The sequence below is a fragment of the Rissa tridactyla genome, chromosome 23, assembly GCF_028500815.1.
Source record: "Rissa tridactyla isolate bRisTri1 chromosome 23, bRisTri1.patW.cur.20221130, whole genome shotgun sequence".
NCBI classification, from domain to species: domain Eukaryota; kingdom Metazoa; phylum Chordata; class Aves; order Charadriiformes; family Laridae; genus Rissa; species Rissa tridactyla.
The window spans coordinates 412,703-434,590 of record NC_071488.1 but is presented as its reverse complement, the minus strand read 5'-3'; the positions used below and the strand labels follow the sequence as shown (position 1 = coordinate 434,590).

The window sequence follows — 21,888 nt, the reverse complement described above, 5'->3', positions numbered from 1 at the left end:
TCTATAGATACGTCAGCCAGAAAAAGAAGCTCAAAGAAAGTGTACCCCTCCTGATGAGCAAGACTGGCAAACTGGTAAGAATGGACGAGGAGAAGGCTGAGGTACTCAACAACAGTTTTGCCTCAATCTTCCCTGGCAACCTCGCTTCCCACACCTTTTGAGTGGATTAACTTCAAGGCAGGGACTGGAGGAAAAAAGTCCCCCCAACTGTGGCAAAAGATGAGGTTTGTGACCACCTGAGGAACCTGAGCATGCAGAAGTCTATGGGGGCTGACAAGATGCCTCCCAGAGTGTCGGAAGATGTTGGAGTGGGAGACGGACCCGGAGTAACGATGGAATCTCAATATGAGTATGATCGTTCACCCTTTATTCAAGTTTTCAGAGTATATATAGGCAGGCAATAAGAGCACGCGCTAGCGGCAGCTATATGATTGGCTTACAGTCTCTGTCCACGCGCTGTCCATGCAGTTCATTCACAGATCAGGTTGGTTACAAGAATTCACATAGTAAATTGCTTAGTCATTAGCACAACATGTTTTCTACCTTCTCAGTTCCCGTTTTTCCCATGTACTAATTCCATCTTCTACCACCTGTTTTGCTCTTAATCTAATCTCTCATAGTAGGGAGGCTGACTCACGTGACCATTTTCTCTCAGACACATTCCTACAATACCCCCTTTTTCTTCTTGAGCCAGCCAGACCTTATGCATGGCATTTTCTATCATGTCAGTCACTTTGCGGAGAACACATGAGGCTACCATAATCAATAATAATATAACCAACAGTAGCATGAGCCCTTGTTTTAGGAAGTCTGATAACCATCCCGTTATACCCCATGAGCTTAACCAATCATCGAAACCGTTTTTTACCACTTTTAATTTGGACATGTTATCCTTCAGCTCCCGTAACTGCTTATGAATGGATGATGAGTGGTCGGAAAGGTTCATACAACACATACCTTCAAAATCTTCACATCCATGACCCTGAGCTAACAGCAAAAAGTCAATACCCGCTCGATTTTGCAACATAGCACGCCGAATGCTATCAACATCAGTAAGCAAGCTAGATATGATTTCAGTTGTAAGGTTTATCTGTTTACTTGCCCAACACCCTATCTTATTCAACATATTTAATGCCGTTGCTGTTCCTAGCGAAGGAAGAATACTTAGCCCTATTCTTTGTCCGAGATTCGAAAATGTTATATGGTCATCACAGGATGGAGTGAAGGTATGAACTGGCTCTGTGGTTACTGTGTGCTCTGCTCACTGTATCTTTGGCCGTACGCAGGCCTCTGCTCGTAGATCTGCCCCATCTCCCCCTTTTTTGTTTAACACCAGACCATTTATTAACAAGGTTGCCATGACTTGTGCTTCTACTCGTTGTGACGCTCTTAGCGGGTTATATACTAAACACAATTAAAAACAGAATCAAAAAGAACCCTGCTAAGGCAATAAATACCCAGATTCCTAAATTTAGCCCAGAAAGCCAATTTCTTTGGATTTACCCACGAGAAATCCTTTTGTAATATTTCAAATACATTGCGGTTGCTGACAGCACAAGCGACCCTGGAAAAACAATCGTGGTAACATTTCGATCATCATAGTTACTGGTTTTGAAAAGGTATGTGGCAAAAATACCCACTCTAATGCAGTCAGGCTCTTTGCGAGTGCATCATCCCACTGTCCTATCAGGGCATAAAGTTGAAATTCTTGTAGGAAGGTGTTCAATGCGTCTTGCAGCAGTAGTAGACTATATCTTATCTTGCAACATACTGTAATGCCTTCAGAGCTGTTGGGGTTAATGAACATAGAACTTATGGGGGGGGGGGGGCGGGGGCAGACACAGTGCTTCAGGGCATCCCCTGTACCTTCAAAGTGCGCTCATGTCTCTCTCCCCCTCTCTGACCTGAGACAGCCTCCTTATATCCTGCACTGGATCGAGTAGAAAAGTACAGGCCAGAGTCGCTGCACATGTGGCCAGTGTATGCAGCGAGTCTCACCAAACTCATGATCCAGCTCTGCTAACAGCGGCTGTCTGATACGTGACTACATTGTTGTAATCCCTTCTTGTTATCTTTTTCTGTGAAGGTCAGGTTCTCATGGATACACACATAGTTTTTAGAGCAACATATTCTACAACTCGTACAAGGGTACGATGCAAAGCGGCATTTACAGCTGATCATATAATGCTTATTAAACATGGCAAACAGCATACTAAACATAACAGACAAATTCCTTCCACACAGGCAATGAGTATAATTTGCTTCAACCAACCCCACCCCCAAGTCCATCCAGCAAAGAGATTTCACCCAGTGGTCTCCACAAGTTGCTGGTTCGGTCGGTGCAGTTTCTGCAGCTGGGCATGGATGGATGTGGAGTGGTCACTTAGATTCATACAATACAGTCCTTTAAAATCTTGACAACCATGTCTGTGAGCTGAAAGCAAAAAATCAGTAGCAGTTCTGTTTTGCAACATCGCATATCGAATACTATCTACATCTAGCAATAACTCAGAAATAGCGGTACTAGTAGCATTGTTAAACTTAGCCTTGGCAGCAAGAGAGTCCTTGTTATCACGAATCCTTGGCAGCAAAAGAGTCCTTGTTAGCAAGAGCGCATGCGGACTCCCTGTTCTTGCTGGTACTGTGCTTTGATCTTCTTCCACAACAGGCCAAGATTCCCAAGCAGCTGGATAAGGTGTCTGTGAGTCCATTACAGGCTTATGTCATCCAAATGTTCTTCTTGCAAACACCTGAGACTGAATAACAATTGGTGTGATATATGTGTTTTCCAGCACCCAGGTGCGAGTCCCTTGAGTGTATTTACAACCCTCCTCGCCGATTTTCCGTTGCTTTCCCATATTCCATCCCCTTGTTCAAGAGACCGTTTCTGCTGGGTTCATTTTAGTCTCGCAGGGTATAACACAGAGCAATCTACTAAGGCATGCAATAACATAGACACATATAGGAAAAAAAAAACAAAAAACATATCTCTATGGTACTGCTTTGAATCAGGTGTCCTATTTCTCTTTTTCTGATGCTTTCTCGTAATGCTTATGGCATACTTTTGTGCTAACGTGGCACATTTCCCATCTAATTGTTCCTGTTTGGTTTCTTTTTTTTTTCTTTTTTTTTTCTTTTTTTTTTCTTTTTTTTCATTTTTTTTTCTTTTTTTTTTCTTTTTTTTTTCTTTTTTTTTTTTTCCCCATCACTTACAACTGACATAAAAGTCTGCCTTTGCAACAAGAGCTCAGTTTCTCATTTTTCCTTAAGTTTCTCATTTTCATACAGAGCATCCTATAGATTTTGGCTCAACTCCTTTTCCCAATCAACCATGACCTTATAGACAAACAACAAACAACCAGCGATACGCCCTGCACGGGCGAGCCGTTCCCGAGAGTGTAAACGTGTCGGCTCATGAAAACTCCCCCAATATTTCAGGACTTCCATCGGTTCTACAGCCCGTCCTGGTGTATCTGCCTGGGGCGCGCTCGCCTTACGTCTAAACACTGTGTATATACAAACTTCTTCACTTGACGGAGTGTCAGCCCTAGATGCATACGAGAACAGTACCACACCGGGCAGAACACCTGCTCAAGGGGAGTCACCTAACGACACTGCACACAACAAAAAGCAAACAGTAGCACAGATGCTGATCAGCAGGTATAAGCTGGCGCCCACACACACTTACACAGCAGACATACAAAAACAGCACTTCTATCTCAGGGAGATGACTGGGGAGGGGCGGGGGCGAGGCGGGCAATGGCAGGAGCAAACAGCTCCGGCTCTGTCCTTCTCTGCTGACATTCTGCCTCCTCCATCGGCCTCAGATGGAGCAGAGGGGATCAGCAGGGGATCGTCCCAGACCTTCGGACTTGGCCTGTTCAATCCCCCTCCTGTGGGTTGTAATGCTGCAAAAGCCCCGGCTGCCGTGGCTCGCTCTGCCTTCATATCTTGTAAGGTCGATAACACCAACCACCATGTCGTCGCTAACGGTGATGCCTCTTTGTCTCCTTTACTTATCACTTCCCACAGTTTTTTCCCAACAGCCTCCCATATTTCTGGTTTAAAACCTGTCTGGGGCTCTGGTGCGAATCCGTTCCCTCTGCACCAGGTTAACAACCTTCGGAGCATACGCTCATCGTATTTCACCCCTCTCTTAGAGAGGATATGCAGGAGAAGTCTTAATATTGTCCCTTCTTCTTTTGTTACTTGTTGCCCCATCTCCTGCCCCGGCTTAATCAGTTTGAGCAACAGTTTCGCTGGTGTTTCAATCCCTCTCTTAGAGAGGATCCCAGCGAGTAGCGTGGCCGCAGCTTCTGTTTCCATAGCTGCGCCTGGGAGGTGAGGAGCGACCTCACGCCGTTGTCTGCTCCCGCTGATGCGCCCAAGCAGCACGTCTCCCAGCCGAAGTTTCCCACTCCCCTCCTCTAGCTGCTTACCGCAGTCTCGGAGAACTCAGTTGTGCTGAACCATCCTCTGCTACCAGATGTCGGAAGATGTCGGAGTGGGAGACGGACCCGGAGTAACGATGGAGTCTCAATATGAGTATGATCGTTCTCCCTTTATTCCAGTTTACACAGCGTAGATATAGGCAGGCAATAAGAGCACGCGCTAGCGGCAGCTATATGATTGGCTTACAGTCTCTGTTCACGCGCTGTCCATGCAGTTCATTCACAGATCAGGTTGGTTACAAGAATTCACATAGTAAATTGCTTAGTCATTAGCACAACATGTTTTCTACCTTCTCAGTTCCCGTTTTTCCCATGTACTAATTCCATCTTCTACCACCTGTTTTGCTCTTAATCTAATCTCTCATAGTAGGGAGGCTGACTCACGTGACCATTTTCTCTCAGACACATTCCTACACCAGAGTCCTGAGGGAACTGGCTGGTGGAGTTGCCAAGCCACTCTCCGTGATATTTGAAAAGCCATGGCAGTCGGGTGAAGTCCCCAGTGACTGGAGAAAGGCAAACATTGCACCGGAGTCCACCAGAGCTTCACACTCCCATGGGGTCGATGTGCCAGGTGTTGACCCCAGACAGACTCGCTCCCGCCTCCATCCCCGGGGAAGATCCATCTCCAACCAGCGGAGGGGAGAGCTGGGGTTGTGGCTCAGGCTCCAGCGCCATCCGAGTGTGCACGATGAGCACCGAACCAAGTGTTCCCACCAAAGAAGAAGCGGTACATGCACTTTCCCTCCCCTTTCCCTCTGTAAAACGGCGGGACGCCTCACTGCGGGTCAGAGCCTGAGGAGAGCAACCCTGATAAAAATTTATTTGGAAAATAAATGTGGTAAAACTCCCCCTGCCTCCCAGAAGGGACTGTAGGAAAAAGAGAGAAAGGTACAGACGTGCTCTTGGCCCCATGGGAGGTTCCCTCTGGGTGCTGCCCTCAACGGTGGTCCACTCGTTTGGGGATTGGCAAGACCTTTCCTTGACGGGACACTTCTCCTTCGCGCTCAACGGGAGTCACCTCCAGATCTGTGCCCTGCGCCCCTTTTTGTTGGGTTTGTTAAAAGCCGGTTTGTGTTGGCACTTTGGGGCGCTCGGAAGCGTCGGTGGGGTTTTGTCTGGGACACGAACTGTCGAAGCCACAGGCCTTGCACTCCCCCTGAGGAGGCGGCGGGGGGACAGCACAGGTAGGATCAGTCACCCTTCAGAGCGACCTTGAGGAGGCTCTTGTCCAGCCCTTGGTCAAACCGGCCAACTGCTGACATTTACCTTTTTCAATGCGCGGCTCACGATCGCAACCACCCGAGCGCGTCGTCGTCGCCACCACTGAGCCAGCAGAGGGGACTTCCCCGAACACCACCGTGAATGTCAAGGGGCATCCAGTGCCGCCCGCTGGTTTGCGTTTCTCTCATCGGCCGCTCCTAATCCCATATTCCTCAATGGTGGCAGCGCCTACGATTCGTCGATTCTTTTCAAAACAGGCCCGGAATGCAAAAAACACCCCAGCGTGTTTAAATGCGGTGCATGATTCCGCGCCGGGTGACTTGTCTGTCCAACAGATAACGCAGAAAGCAGAAGCCGTCAAAATGAGAATCTGCCAGGTGGCTGCCTGCTCTTTGGGCATTTCCAAAGCAAATATTCCAGTCAGGCGCCTTCAATCTTTTCACGACCGAGCCACAAGAGATCCCTTATTTAGAGTTAGTGTCTCGTGAAGAGACGACCTTATCCCTAACCCTCGGAAATGCCATCTAATGTCAACGAGGGCCCTGAGCCGTTGACGGTTCTCGTGTCTGACTTCTCAGCGCACCCTCGTTTCCCTCTTCTCGGGCAGATGACCCCAGACAGGGTTTCTTCCGAGCCGGGACAGGAGCCTGTCCCGTCATGGGGACGCGACCAGCGACACCTCAGTTTCGCTGAAACTCGGGCAAACCTCCCAGCCGACTTCCAAAGCCCCGTCCAGATTTTTCCCACCGGCCTTTGACTCCCACCCCGCGTCTCCTACAAACACAAACCACCCCCCCGACCCCAGGGGCCACGGACTCCATTCGAGCGCTGTTTTACTTTCAGCCGTGGGCCGCTGGGTGGGTTAGGGGGCGAACGGCCCTTGGGCAGCGCAGCGCGGTGGCTGGAATTCCTGTGGCAGGGAACAGAGGACGAGCTTACAGAGGAACGCGCCGGCCTTACGGAGCACCCGCGGGTTTGCCGGGATAACGCCGACGTCCCGGGAACTCAGCGCAGGCGGCGAGTCCAAGGCGTTCGGTGCCGCCGTTGCTCGGCGCGGCCGGTGGAGTTGCTGGTCGTTACGGGCGGTTCCTTCTGCCACCCAGAGAGACCCGTCGATCCGTGCTGCGCCTCCCGATGGAGACCTTGCCGGTCCCATGTCCTCCCAGCGGTGGCTCACGTTATGCAGAAGCCAATCAGTCGCTCTCTGTGCCGCTCTTTGTCTCCCCTGAGAGCTGTGTGCGTCTGCAGGGGGGAAAACCCGGGGTGCCTGAGCTCCTCGAGCCAAAAATGCCCACGTCCGCCCTGAAGCCGTCCCCGCTGGGAGAGGTCCCGGCCGTTCCCTCTGCCCTTCGGGGCACTTGCGCCCTTGAAGAGAGCAGCCGGGGCCAATTGCGGGAGCGTCACGACGGCAGAGAGCAGCTCCGTTGGCGCCGGCTTGCTGGAAAAGGTCTGGCTCGGCTTGTGCGGCTTCCCCCGGCGGCTCTCCCTGCTGCGAGCGGAGCCCCACGCCGTCCCTGCCCCACAGCGCCCCGAGGGGGCTGCCCAGGGCCCCCGGGGTGGCGGTGGTCGGGCTGGGGGTGAAGGAAACCAGGCTGGAGAGCCAGGGCCAGCGCGGGGCAGGCAGGGGAGAGGGAAGAGGACGCGGCGCCCCTGGGGAGGCAGCTCCATCACCCCGGCTGCTCGGACCCCCGGGCTCCCCCAAGGAGAGCAGCCCCCCCGGCTGTCCGGCTGCTCCCCCGGCACCGCCCCGTCCCCGGCGGAGGGATGAGCTTCACTCGTAGGAGAGCAGCAGTGAAATAGTGATGAACAGCAAACACCATTTACCAAAGCCGGCAGTGAAGGCGACAGTGTTTTACGGGATTCGATGGCAAGGGGCACCCGGTTATTTACCGCGCGGGGGCCAGGGCCAGGCGAGCCGCGAGGGAGACCCTCCCGTTGGGTCCCGGGGCTGGGAAGGACCCCCCGGCTTTCCGAACTCCTTCTCCGAGAGGAGTCGAGGTGCAGCTGGATCCAATCCGAGCCCCAGGCTTGGCCAAGGGTTCATGTCTAAGGGATTATAGCCGCGCCATCAACCCTTACGTCACTTAGCCAAGACTTCAGGGGTCAGCACGGCGCCGAGAGCCTCTTGCGGCGAGGAACCTGCTGGCCCGGAGGAGCAGAACCTCAAGCGAGCGTCCCCGCTCCAGGGGAGATCCTGGGGCGCAGGCGCCGCCGCGCAGGAGAGCCCCGAGGGCTCCTGGGCTGTGCGCTCTTCACGGGGTAGGAGAAGTGACCCACGGCCATATTCGCAAGGGGACAAAACCCCTCGGTCCCCGCCCCAGACAGCGCTCGGCTGCGGGCAGCCCCCCCCCAAGGCCGGGGTGCGCCTCAGGACACCTCCCGCTGACGGTCGTGGCTGGGGCAGGAGCCGGGGGGAAGGAAGGGGGAAAGGGAGATCCCCCGCCTCTGGGCGCCGGCCTGTCCCCGGGGAAGGAGGGACCGCGGCGCTGGGGCGCCCCAGCACCCGCTGCTCCCCGCTCCCCCCAGCACCGCCCTCCTGCGGGGGCTCTGCCCGCTGGCGGGGCTGGAGGGCGCCCCGGCTGCCGTCGCCCCCGCCGTTCTGCCCCCGAGCGGGCTCTGGGGAAGCCCCGGGGGGGCTGGAGGGCCCTGTGTGCCGCGGGGCGCAGGCAGGTGTCAGAGGTGCCGCGGGACAGACGTCCCTCCTCTCGCCGGGGGGGCTCCGTGCCCGCCATCAGCGCCGAGGGGCTGCCCGGGGATGAGCCGAGGCTTCGTCGCGTCCCTCTGAACGGCCGCGTCCGGGGCCAGCAGAGGCCGAGGACACCACAGGGGACGAGGGCCTTTGGCGAGCGGTGGCCGAGCCCCAGCGGGGAGCGGAGCCAGCGCCGCACCGGGGCCGGGGCGCTGGGACCCGCTCTCGGGGCCGGCTCTGCCCGGGGGACCCCGGGGATGAGGGGGGACGGGGTGTCCCCAGGCGGTGGCGGGGCGAGGGCCAGGGCAGGGGCCAGTCCCCTCTGCCCGGGGGGGGCCCTGGCTGGGAACGGCACCGGTTTGGGTCCCGCGGAGCCTGGGGAACGGGGCGGGCTGGAGCCGGGCACGGCCGCCCCCCGGCACGTCCCCCACGCCGAGCCCTCCCCTCCCCACGCCCAGCACCCACCAGTGTCCCCCAGTGCCCGAAGGCCCCGGTCTCCTGCCGGCCCCGTGGCCCCTGCCCCCGGCCGTCCTCCCCCCTCCCACGTTCCCTCCTCCCGGGGTCCCCGGCGCCGAAGAAGAGGGGTCGGTCCCAGCCCCCCCTTTACCCAAGGGGCTGGGGAGGAGGCAGAGGTATTTCTGCCCTGAGAGCCCTGGTTGGAGGGTGCTGTCACCCCTGGGGGGCCCTGGAGGGAAAGGCTGGTCTGGGGGTGAGGGGTACGGGGAGATGGGGGTCTGGGGGTGAGGGACGTGGGGAGATGGGGGTCTGGGGGTGAGGGGTACGGGGAGCTGGGGGGGTTCTGGCTTTGGGGGCTGTTGGAGGCCGGTCTCATGATGGAGCAGTGGGACCGGTGGACCACGCTGGACCGGTGCCGGGACGGAGGTGACTCCGTGCCGGGGCTGGGCTGGTGGCCAGGGCCGGTGTCTCTGCCAAGGCCGGCTTTGCCCCGGGGGCTCTCGGGGCGGGGAGGGACGAGCAGGAGTCCCGGGGGGGATAAATCTGCCCCTTCGCCTTCCCCAGCTACAGCCGGGACTCTCCGCACGGCAGAGGAAGATGAAGGTGGCGGTGCTCAGCCTGGCCCTGCTCTTCGCCGTCCTGCTCTGCACCCCGGAGGATGCCCAGGTGGGTCCCCAGGGCCGCGGGCCGGGGCCGGGCTGGGGGACGCCGGCTCCGCCGCAGCGGGGGACACGAAAGCCCTTGGCTCGGCCTCTCGTCTCGGCGCCCCCACATCCGTCCCATCCCCCCCCGGCACCCCCGAGTCCCGTCCTTTTGGGCCCCGCTGCCGTCTCCCCCCGGGGACGCGCTCCGTGTCCCACCTCTCCGTCGCTGCCGAGGTCTTTCTTCCCCTCGTCCCCCTCAGCCCTTCGCCTTCCCCCCTCTCCCCGGCAGCGGTGTCCCCGCAGCCCCTGCCCGACCCCGCCGTCCCCCCGCGCCGTCCCCTCGTCGAGCTCCTCTGCTCTCCTCCCCCTCTGCCCCCCCCAGCCACCGCCTCGGAGCCCCCATGGCCCCTCCGCTTGGGCTCCTTCCTTCTCCCGTCCGTCCCACGCCCCCCCGGCCCTCCAGAGTCCCCGGCCCTCGGGGGTCCCGCCGACCGCCCCCGCACCCCATCGCTGCGTCCCCACCACCCCCCGCCCCGTCCTCTCTGGGGCTCCTGAACTCCCCGCGGTTCCTTCGTCTCCGTCCTCACCCCTGGTCCTCGCGTGAGGTGAAACCTGGGGGGGGACGGTGCTGGGGGGCAGCAGAAGGCCTTTTCCTGGGAAGCCTTGGGGCCGGGGGGAGCCTGTGTCGTCCCCCCTGGCCCCGCCACGGTCCCCTCCAGCGCCCGCTGCGCTCTTTCTCCCCAGGCCTTCGAAGCGAGCGGAGGTTACTGCATCGGGGTAAGCGGCGGGTGGGCTGGGAGGGCGCCCGGTCTGCGGAACTGGGGGGGGCCGCTCGGTCCCCCCGTTGCTCGCCGGGGCTGGGGACATCCCAGTGACCCGGGCGACCCCACGGTCTCTCCGCAGGGGGGAATCGGCTTTGGGCGAGTGAAGAGGGCTGCGGTAGGTACAGCCAGCTCTGCTGCCCCCAGACCCTCCCTCCCATGGCCACCGCGCTCCAGAGAATCCCAGTGCGCCCCAGTACCTGCACTGGGAGCCCACTCGACACTCCAGTATCTCCACTGGGACCCCACTCCCCCCCCAGTATCTCCACTGGGACCCCACCCCCTCCCACCAGTATCTCCACTGGGATCCCGCTCCCTCCCCAGTACTTGCACTGGGACCCCACTCGACACTCCAGTGTCTGCACTGGGACCCCACCCCCTCCCACCAGTATCTGCACTGGGATCTCACTTGCCCCCCGGTACCTGCACCGGGACCCCAATCCCTCCCAGTTATCTCCACTGGGATCCCGCTCCCTCCCCCGTGCCTGCACTGGGACCCCACCCCCCTCCCACCAGTATCTCCACTGGGACCCCACTCCCCCCAGTGCCCGCACTGGGAGCCCACTCGCCCCCAGCCCCCCCAGGGCTTTCCCAGCGCCTCCCTGACCCCCCCGTCTCCCCAGGCCCCCGGGGCTGAGAAGCTGCTGGAGCTGGCGCGCCAGAGACGCATGGCTGAGGCGGCCGAGGCCTAGGTGAGCGACGTCCCGGCCGCTCCAGCCCCACGGAGGGTCCTGGGCCCCAGGGGGTCCCCGAGCCCTCGGGGCCGGGACCGCCGGGGCCGCGGGAGCGGGACGCAGAGGGGACGGCGGCGACGCGTGTCCCCAGGCCAGCGGGACGCAGCCGCTGCCCTGCCGGTCCCCGCGCCCGAGGGGCGTTGCACGGACTGCCCGGGGCCCCGCCGCGGCCGGGCGGGGGGCTCTGGTGCCCCCCAGGATGCCCACGGGGGCCGGGCGGGGCTCGGGGAGGTTTCGGGGCGTCCCCGGGTAAGGCCACGCCGGGCGAGGGGCTGGGGGTGCCTCGTGGGGCTCAGGAGAGCCAGGTCCTGCCCTGGGTGCGTGGGGGGCTCCGGGTCCCTTCTCCGTCCCCAGGGCTCTGCAGGGAGACGGGGGGGACGCGGCCGCTCTCCTGGCCCGGCGCACGCCGGGGGGGTCTCACGCCGGGCTCTGTCTTCCAGGACTGGAACCGGCGGTGACGCCCTCGTCCCGTCCCCCCCCAGCGGCACGAGGAGATGGTCATCCCTGGATGGCCCCCCCCGACCCCCGGGAGCCCCGGACCGTTGCCCTCTCGCCATCAATAAACTCCTTCAGCAAAGCTTCGCTCCGCGTCTGCCTGCGCGTGGCCCCCCCTCCGTGGCCCCTCTCCCCGTGGTGTGGGGCAGGAGAGGAGCGTGGAGGGACGGCCTGGACCTCTGGGCGCCTGCCCCACGGACTCAGCCCTCCGGGGGGTTCCCCGGCCATTTCGGAGCCCCACGCCGGGCCACCTGCCTTCCCCAACCGCCCCCCCCCAGCCCACCCCCTTCTCTGGGGCATCGCGGGTCGGGGAGGAGCCTCGGGAACCCGGAGAATCCCCCAGGGATTCGTGACCCAGCTCCGTCCCCGCCGGGGGGCTCCTGCGATGTCCGGGAGCGGGGTTTGGCGCCGGCTGCGGTCGGAACCGCCCCAAAAAGGCCGCTCCGAGGAGCCCCCGGGGGGGCTGGAAGTGGCCAACTGGGCCAGAGCGTCTCGGGAGAGGAGGGGGCCGGGGAGAGATGGGGGGCACAGGACGGAAACGCCGGCGCGGGCTCGTCACGGGCCCCCCTTGGGAGAGAGCTCCGTGGGAGCCGGGCTGGAACTCGCCCCTCGGCTCCGCGCGGTGCTGGCGCCTGAGCTCACAACCTCTCCCGGGAATTCCCCATCCCATTCCTCTCCCGGGAATTCCCCCCATTCCCAATTTGTGGGAAATTCCCTCCTTTTGGGGGGGGGGGCAGGAAGGGCCGGCACTTGGTGGGTCTCTCCCGCTAGTCCCCGAGGCAGCTCTTCTCCCTGGGCTGTGGTGGCCCCGCGCCTGTCCCCGGCGCTGCCCATCCGCCACCTCTGGCTCGGGGATGGCACCTTGGAGCCAGCGTTCCCCAGGGAAAAGCCTCTTGGTGTCGACACGCCACGAGAGGAAGGACAAATGGCGTCTGGATTCCGGAGAGAGCCCCAACCATTGGAGGAGTTCCCAGAGACCCACGTCCCCCAAAACCCCATGTCCCCCAATACCCCGTATCCATAAAAATCGATGTCCCTAGAGCCCACGTCGCCAAAACCCCACGTCCCCCTCCTTCCCGTGGACCCTTTCCCATGCCCTCACCCACACCCTTCCCTCTCCTCCGTCTCCTTCGGAGACCATCACCCAGCCCCCGCCAACGGCGGGGAGGGGAGACACGCTCCTGCCTGGCCGGGGGCCGCTGCAGAAACAGCTTCTTCCGCCCCAGAGAACCACAGAATTGCACCGGAGGGTCCCTGGGGGGGACACGCGAGTGGTGCCGATGGGCACCGGCGTGACGGGGCTGGGAGCTGCCAACTGGGAAACTGGGAGAAACGGGAGAAACCGGAGAGCGGGGGAGTGGGGTCCCAGTGCGGAGAGTGGAGGGCACAAGGGGGGGCGTGTGGGGCAGGGGGGGACCTATGGGGCAGAGCAGATGTCCACGGGGTCGGTGATGTATGGGGCTGAAGGGGTCTCTGTGGGGCGGGGGGAAGGCCTATGCGGCAGAGCAGATGTCCATGGGGTGGGGCACGTACGGGGCGCAAGGGGTGTCACTCGCACCCGCAGGGCCCCCGCACACGCGGCCGTTCCGCGGCTCCCCGCCACCACCCACCGTCCTACCGGCCCCGCGCAGGCGCACTCAGAGACTCCGAAGGGACGCCGGGCTGTTGCCCATCTCCCACCACCGCCCCTCGAAACGGCACGCAATCATACGTCATCACGCCACACTCATCACATGGTGCCCGCAAAGCGGGGCAGGCCAGGATGTACCGCACTGACGATAACCAACCTCCCCACCCCGCCGGGGCGGGAACCCGCCACCACCCCCTACCCAACAGCGACCCCCACCAACCCCCTCCCTCCGCCCGCCCCCGCACTCCCCTGACGCCCCCCGCCGTCTCCCGCCATTCCCTTCCCTCATCCCCCTCCCGATCCCCAAAAATCCCCTCCTTCCCGGCTCCCGCGCGCTCCCAGCCTGCCCCGCGGCTCTCATTTGCATGAGGGCGGGGCCACCGCCCCCTTTTTCCGCGCCAAAGCCGTGGCGCGCTGGCGCTTTCCCGCGCTAAACCCTTTAATTTCTCAACACGGAGGTGGAAGTTGCGGGGGGGTGAGGGGGCACGCGGGGGGGGGGGAGGGGGTCAGCGCATATTGGGGACCCCCGGGGGGGTTGCGGGGGGGGACGGACACCGACGCCCCCCCACCCCGGGGCTCAGAGGGCTCTTCTCCTGCACCCCAGAATGGAGACCAGCAGCAGCGCCTCGGTGACAGCGGGGGGGACGCTGCGGGGGGGGGAAATGGGGGGTGTCAGTCGGGTGTAAGGGGGGGAACACCCCAAAAAAGCCGCCCCGCCCCCCCCCCGACCCACCTGCAGAGGCCGAAGAGGAGCCAGAAGGAGCCGCCGTCCCAATCCTCCAGCAGGGCCAGGGCCAGGCCCAGGGCAGCCGCCACGTGGGCCCCCAGCGCTGCCCCACGTCAGGGAAAATCACCCCAAAAATGGGGGGGGGCGGCCCCTCCTCCCCCGGGCACCCCCCCACAGGGCGGAATTGGGCGAAACCCGCCCCCCCCCGGGCCTGGCAGGGCCCCCCCCGCGACCTTTGGAGGGGGGAGGAACCTCCCTGATGGCAGCCCGCCCGGTTTTGGGGTGTCTCGCCCCCCATTTCAGGGATCCCCCCCTCATTTCGGACCCCCCCACACCTTTTGGGGTTCCCCCCGGTTTTTGGCCCCCCTCCCATGTCGGCCCCTGTCCCCCCTTATGTTTTGCCCCCCCACACCCATATTTCGGGCCCCCCCATGTTTCAGGGTCACCCCCCGTGTTTCCTGTGTGTCCCCCCCATTTCGGGGTCCCCCCCCCGTTTCAGGGCCTCCCCCCACGGTTTGGGTTTGGGGTCCCCCATTTCAGGCCCCTCCCCCCCTCCAGTTTTAGGGCCCCCCCCCAGTTTTAGGGCCCCCCCATTTTTAGGGTGTCCCCCCCCGGGTTTTGGGCCCCCCCCAGGATACAGAAGAGGCTCTGCCCGGGTCGGAACATGGAGACCCCCGAGAAGAACCCGACGAACTCGACCCCCAGCAGCCCCAGGGCCCCCCCCAGGGCCCCCCACAGCCTGCGGGGACACGGGGGGGTCGGAGGGGGGGGGATGGACACGGGGACCCTCCCAGTGGGGACACGAGTGGGTCGGGGGGGGCGGCGCCCCACGGGGGACAGGAGGGGACGTGGGGGGGCACACTGGGGGGGCACAGAGTCACCCTTGGGGGGGGACAGGAGGCGGAGGGACACGGGGGGGGTGTGCGGGCCACCGAGAAGCCGGGGGGGGGGATCATGTGGGGGGGCACATGTGGGGGGGCCTCACCACCGCTGGGCACGGGCGTATTCCTCCGCCGAAAAGTCGGGGGGCAGCGAGGCCCGGACGGGGGAGTCCTCGGGGGGGGGGGGGGCCACGGGGGGGGACACATGGGTGTGCGGGGGGGGGGACACGGACACGGACACCCCCCCCCCCCCCCCGGGCACACCCCAGTGTGGGTGGCCTGTCCTCGGGGGGTGGGGAGTCGTGTGGACACGTGGCTGGACACGCGTGGAGCCATGTGACGTCATGAGCACAGGCGTGATGACGCGTGCGCGGGCATGCGGCCACACGCGTCCCCGCCTCCGCCTCCCCACCACCCCCACCCCCCCCCCCGCCACCCCCCGCCACGTGTTCCCGTGTCCCCCCGCCCCTCGCCGAGGCCACGCCCCTTCTCCCCATCCCCGCCCCCTCGCCGTGGCCACGCCCCTCGCTTTGGCCACGCCCCCGGCCCCTTCTCCCCGCTCCCGCCCTTTGCCCCGGCCACGCCCCCCGCTCTGGCCACGCCCCCTCCCCCGCTGGCCCCGCCCCTCACCGTGTCCCCGCCCAGCAGCACCAGCAGCACCAGATGCGCCGTCAGGGCCAGGAACCGGGCGGGGACCAGCAGCCCCCGGGGCGGCATCGGGGCTGGGGAGGGGGTCGGGGGGGGAATTAAGGGGGGTTCGGGGGTTCGACCTCCCATCCCCCACCCTCCAAACCCCTCCCCCCAACCCCCACCCTGCGCTCGACCCCCCCCAAACACACACCCCCCCCCGGCACAGGATCCCCTAAACCCCTCCCCCACCCCCAAACAACACCCCAGCCCCTCCACCATCCCCAAAACCCCTCCCCCGCCCCTCCCCCACCCCCCAAAACCCCACCCCCATCCCCCAAACACCAGCCCCTCCCCCACCCCCAAACACCACCCCCAGCCCGTCCCCCACCCCCAAAACCCCTCCCCCACCCCAAACCCCTCCCCCCAACATGGAGCCCGGGCCCCCCCCCCGCGGTCCCGTCTACCCCAATCGCCACCACGGACCCCCCCTCCCCGCCCCCGGGACCGCCCCGGACCCTCCCCCGGATCCCCCCCATCCCGCGCCGCGCGCGCCGGGCCTCACGTTGCCGCGGCAACCGCTGACGCGCCGCCCACGCGCCCCGCGCGCAGCCGCGCCCCCGGGGCGCGCTTCTGGCCACGCCCCCTCCGGCGCTGACCACGCCCCCTCAGCCCTGGCCACCCAAAAAAGGCCCCCCCCCCCCCCCCCCCCGACCCACCTGCAGAGGCCGAAGAGGAGCCAGAAGGAGCCAGAAGGAGCCGCCGTCCCAGTCCTCCAGCAGGGCCAGGGCCAGGCCCCGGCGCTGCCCCACGTCAGGTAAAATCACACCCCCCTCCCCCCGCCCCACCACCATTTCGGGCCCTGTCCCCCTTCTGTGTTTCACCTCCCCCATGTTTCGGGCCCCACCATGTTTCAGGGTCACCCCCCATGTTTTGTCCTCCCCCCTCCCCCCATCTCGGGGTCCCCCCCCGTTTCAGGGCCTCCCCCGGTTTTGGGGTCCCCCCCATTTCAGGGGGTCCCCCCGCGGTTTGGGTTTGGGGTTTCCTATTTCAGGCCCCCCCTCCAGTTTTAGAGCCCCCCATTTTTAGGGTGTCCCCCCCGGGTTTTGGGGTCCCTCTCCCCCCCCCGGTTCCAGGCCCCCCCAGGATACAGAAGAGGCTCTGCCCGGGCTGGAACATGGAGACCCCCGAGAAGAACCTGACGAACTCGACCCCCAACAGCCCCAGGGCCCCCCCCCAAAGCCCCCTTCAGCCTGCGGGGACACAGGGGGGGTCGGGGGGGGCACGAGGACTCCCCCCCCCCCGCGGGGAACACGGCAGGCACCGAGATACACGGCGGGGGGGGGGGGGCAGGAGGAGACCCTTTCGGGGGGGACACGCGGAGGGGGGGACAAACACAGGGACCCCCACTGGGGACACGGGGGGCACCGAGATACTCGGGGGGGGGGCAGGGATACACCCTAGTGGGGGGGGCCAGGAGGCAGAGGGGGGGACACACGGAGATCCCCCACAGTGGGGACACGCGTGGGTCGGGGAGGGGGCCACCCCACGGGGGACAGGAGGGGACGTGAGGGGGCACCAAGATGGTGGGGGGGGGGTCGGTCTGAGGCGTGTGGAGGCATGTGAACATGTGTGTGGCCACGCACGGTGGGGTGTGGAGGCGTCTGGAGGTGTGTGGGCACGTGTGGAGACAGGAGCGGAAGCCTGTGGGGGTGTGTGGACACGCGTGTGGACACGTGTGGAGGCCTGTGGTCAAGAGTGGACACGTGTGGAGGTGTGTGGACACATGTGGACACATGCAGACACGTGTGGAAGCCCATGTGGGTGTGTGGACATGTGTGGAGACAGGAGTGGTGGCGTGTGGACATGTGGAGGCCTGTGGACACGAGTGGACACATGTGGAGGCGTGTGGACACATGTGCGGACACACGTGGAAGCCTGTGGGGGTGTGTGGACATGCAAGTGGACACGTGTGGAGGCGTGTGGTTGGGAGGGGATGCGTGTGGAGGCGTATGGACACGTGTGCAGAGATGCGTGGAAGCCTGCGGGGGTGTGTGGACACGCGTAGACAGGCGGGGAGGTGAATGGACACGCGTGTGGACACGAGCGGAGGGGGAGGTGCTGATCTGCTCTCTCTGGTGACCAGCAGCAGGACACGAAGAAACGGAACGAAGCTGCATCGGGGGAAATTCCGCCTGGACGTGAGACAAAGGCTCTTCACTGAGAGGGTGGTCGGTTGCTGGCTCCCCAGGGGAGTGGTCCCAGCACCCAGCCTGCCAGAGGTCAAGGAGCATCCGACATCGGTCTCTGTCATATGGTTCAGTTTTAGGTGCTTCTGTGAGGAGCAGGGAGTTGGACTTGAGCCTTGTGGGTCCCTTCCAACTCGGCATCTTCTGTGATTCTCTGGGGGGGCAGCAACTAGAGAGACCCCCTCCGGTGGGTTCGAGGCCGAGTCCGTGAACGTCAGACGCTGCGAGGAAGTTGAAGGAACCTCTCAAGGAGTCAAAGTCGGGTTCAAACTCCAAAGTTTCTTGTGGTGTTGATGGGTCCCACTGAGGAATTGCCCCCAGGGTCCGGTTACAGCAGAAAACTGGAGGCAGCGATGGCAGGTCGGGAAAAGCAAGTTGAAGGTGACTCTGATGCTGGGTAAACGTGGATGTGTTTCATTAATGCAAAGGGCCAAGCCCTGACTCCATCGCCCAAAGGGCCAAGGCCTGACCCCCAGCCCCCAGGAAGGGAGATCCTCTCCCTCACTCCTTCCTCAGGGCTCTTCCTGGGACAGTGGGATGTGGAGATGTGCAATGCCAAGGGCAGGACTATGGTACGACACCTCCCAGGCTCCTGAGTATGGACAAGGAGGCAACGAGACCCCAGTGCTGGAAGGACTGGTTGTCTCAGAGGCATCAGTGGCAGAGACAACAGCCGTAGCCCAAGACATGAAGAGGCTGGCTCTGTTAGGGGACTTCCAGCTTTGCCACATCCCTCTATCTTCTCCACCACAGGCTGTCCTACGGTGTCCCATCACCTCTGCCTCTTTCCCTGCAGGCTGCAGTCATCCACCCGGCTGCCCCATCTTGCTGTCACCTTCCTTTGCTGAGATCTCTCCATCCTCCCTGGCTCTTCCTTGAAACACAAAGCCTTGGGCTGATCCAGACTCCTTCTGGGTGGCGTGTTGCACCACAGCACTGCCCTTGGAGTGACTTTTCTGTCTCCTCGTGGCCAGGCTGCACCTCCCCACCTGCATGTTGGGGAGTTCTTTCTTTCTCAGGCTGTTTTCCACTAGGAAGAAAAGCTCCACCAGCTCTGAAAGCACCCTTCCAGCACGCTCAGGCTCCTCCTATACCGTCCCCAGTCTCCAAACCACTGAGCCCAGGGCTCTCAGCCTCTAGATACTGGTCAAGTGCTTGAGGCCTCCAAACCCTGTCTTGGGAGATCTCTGGGCTCTCTCCACAGTGTTTGCAGATGAAATCACAGTGGTCATAGGCCAAGAAAGATGGAGTGAGACTTTTTACCAGGGCCTGTAATAGCAGAACAAGGGGCAATGGCTTGCAGTTGTGGATGCCCCATCCCTGGACGTGTCCAAGGTCAGGAGCTTGGAGCAACCTGAACTAGTGACTAGGGACGATCACTTCCATGGTCCAATTCACCACACTGTTCCTGATACAGGCCAGGATGCTGTTGGCCGCCTTGGCCACCTGGGCACACTGCTGGCTCCTATTCAGATGCCTGTCAACCAAAAAACCCCCAGGTCCTTTCCTGCCAGGCAGCTCTCCAGCCACTCCTCCCCAAGCCTGTAGCGATGCATGGGGTTGTTGTGACCCAAGTGCAGGACCTGGCACTTGGCCTTGTTGAACCTCATGCCCTTGGCCTCGGCCCATCGATCCAGCCTGTCCAGGTCCCTCTGCAACGTCCTCCTACCCTCGAGTAGGTCGACACACGCACCCAACTTGGTGTCATCTGTGAACTTACTGAGGGGGCACTCGATCCCATCGTCCAGATCATTGATAAAGATTTTAAAGAGACTCGGCCCCCGTACTGAGCCCTGGGGAACACCACTTGTGACCGGCCGCCCACTGGATTGAGCTCCATTCACCACCACTCATTGGGCCCGGCTGTCCCAGCAGTTTTTCACCCAGCGAAGCGTACGCCCATCCAAGCCATGGGCAGCCAATTTCTCCAGGAGAACACTGTGGGAAACTGTGTCAAGACAGGTAAACAACATCCACAGCCTTTCCCTCATCCACTCAGCGGGTCACCTTGTTTTAGAAGGGGATCAGGATTGTCAAGCACGACCTGCCTTTCATGAACCCATGCTGACTGTGCCTGATCGCCTGGTTGTTCTTCATGTGCCACATAATGGCACTCAGGATGACCTGTTCCATAATCAGGATGATGTCTTCCAAGTTGCTCTTCCATGCGGATGATGTGGGAAGGGAGGTGCAATGACACGTGCAGAATGACAGCAGGACACCTCCCAGGCTCCCAGGTGGGGACGAGGAGGCCATCAGGCTCTTGTACTCCTTATAGGCATCAGTGGCAGAGGTGACAGTCACAGACACGGAGATTAAGACCTTGGATCTCTTGGGGGCTTTTCACATTTCAACAGCCCCACACTGTTGAAACCACCGCAGGCTGTCCTATTGTGTTCCACACCTGGGCATGTTCCCTGCAGGCTGCAGACGTCTCCCCTGCTTCTCCACCTTGCTCTCGCCTGAGCAACTCACTAAGCTTTCTGAAGTCTCGCCATCCTTCGGGGATATGTCTTTAGACACAAAGCCACGGGCTGATCCACATTCTTTCTGGATGGCCGCCTTTTCCACAGCACTGCCCTTGGAGTGACGTTTCTTTCTCCCGTTTCCTGTTTAAACCTCCCAAGCTACAAGTTCTGGCATTCTTTCTTTCTTTCTCATGTGGTCTCCCACGAAGAAGAAAAGCCCCATCATCTCTGAAACCGTCCTTCGAGCAACCCCTGTCCTGCCCAGAGCCTCTCCACCATGGGGCCAAAGAAGCCCACATTCCTCAGCCTCCCCACGCAGCGCATGTGCACTATACGCTGAACCACACCTGGGCAGACCTCCTCTGGGCACTCTCCAGTTCCTCCCCACTCCTCCAAAATGGGGAGCTGCACACAGGGGGACACTTTTCTTTGGGGGGCCACTCCAGTTCCCAGCACCTTCTCCTCAGGACCACTGCTCAGCACGTTAGGTCCCAGCGGGCTCTGATGCACCTTCCTCCCCCTCAGTGCAGGACCGGACACTTCTCCTTGTAAACTTCTGGAGGTTTCTCTTGGCCATATCCCAGAGTTTCTCACGGTTCCCCTGAAGTGAAGCTCCATTGCCCTGGAATGAAGATCCATTTGCTCGGCTGTCAATGTTTCTATGCTGATGGCTCACCCTGGTGGTGCTGTCTCTCACAAGATAACCTGAGGAGTTGCAGGCCACGATAGACAATTAAAGGAGGTACTAGGTCAATAGAATTTCCGACTCAAGTAGGAAGTACCGTGACAACCATCACCAAAATACCGGTGAGGGTATTGGTACGGTGCGCTGCCTGTATGGCAGACTACGTCAGTGGGAAATATAGACCTGTATAGACACACAGAGAAAATGGATCCCTCCAGGAGCTGGTTGTAGATGCTCTATCCAGAAGCCGGCCCCAGGATCTCCTCATCCCTCAGTTCCCCCCCACACAAACAAGCACACGCACACACAACTGCCTGTCTCCGGTATGGAAACACAAAACCCCTGAGGCTGGCAGGCAGCCAGCTTCCACCTCCTCTGTGCTTCCTCTTCAGGCTTGGGTTTTGTCAGCAGCTTCTTTCTCATCCACGCCGTCCTTTCTGAATGTCAAGGCGGGCCATTGTGGAGCGTGAAGAGGAGATCCTCAAGCAGCCCTCCGCACCCTGCTTCTCCGCAGGGCCGTATCCCACAGGATTCTTCCAAGCCAGTCCCCCAGCAGGCCAAAGCCTGCTCTCCAGACGTCTCCTGCTCTCGGCCTTTTTCCTTTCTCTCAGGAGCCTCAACTCTACCTTCTTAGCCCTGGCTTTTACATCCCTGACTAGCTGTTGCTTGTTTGTTGGTATGAAGTCTGGAGCAGACATTCACCCGCCACAAAGCTGCCAGTTTCCCAGGTTGTTCTGTCCTCTCCTGTTGACGCCTCAGCTCCCAGCCGAGTCTGTCTGTCCCCAGGCAGAGCTCCCTGCATTCCTGCTGCTGCCTCACAGAACGGGCCAGAGGAATGCCACAGAAATGATCGGAGGGATGGAACCCGTCTGGAGCAGAGAAGGCTCCGGGGAGACCTTCTTGCGGCCTTTCGGTTGTTACTTCAAGGTCTTCCCCTCTGAGACCTGCTGTCTGCACTCTGTGTCTCTCCTTGCTTGCTCCCCTGGGGAGCTGAGAACCCGCTACTTCATGGACACTGCAGCCAAGGCTGCCACTCCATTATCACAGCCCTGATCCTTTTTTCCCTGATTGCATGTAGGAGATCCAGGTGAGCATCACCTCTGTTGG

General features: G+C 61.5%; 1 protein-coding gene and 1 long non-coding RNA gene across 5 annotated transcripts in view; one reads left to right on the top strand and one right to left on the bottom strand.

Annotated features, from left to right (window-relative positions):
- The window catches only part of LOC128901082 (sperm-associated antigen 4 protein-like), a 77,778-nt gene that overhangs the window by 6,224 nt on the left and 49,666 nt on the right, over positions 1 to 21,888 (top strand). The window lies entirely within an intron of this gene.
- Positions 13,648 to 16,036, bottom strand: LOC128901088 (uncharacterized). The gene is made up of 4 exons (XR_008463415.1): positions 15,945 to 16,036; positions 15,383 to 15,474; positions 13,878 to 13,974; positions 13,648 to 13,791 (listed from the first exon to the last, which is right to left on the bottom strand). It is a non-coding gene; the product is annotated as an uncharacterized LOC128901088 (long non-coding RNA).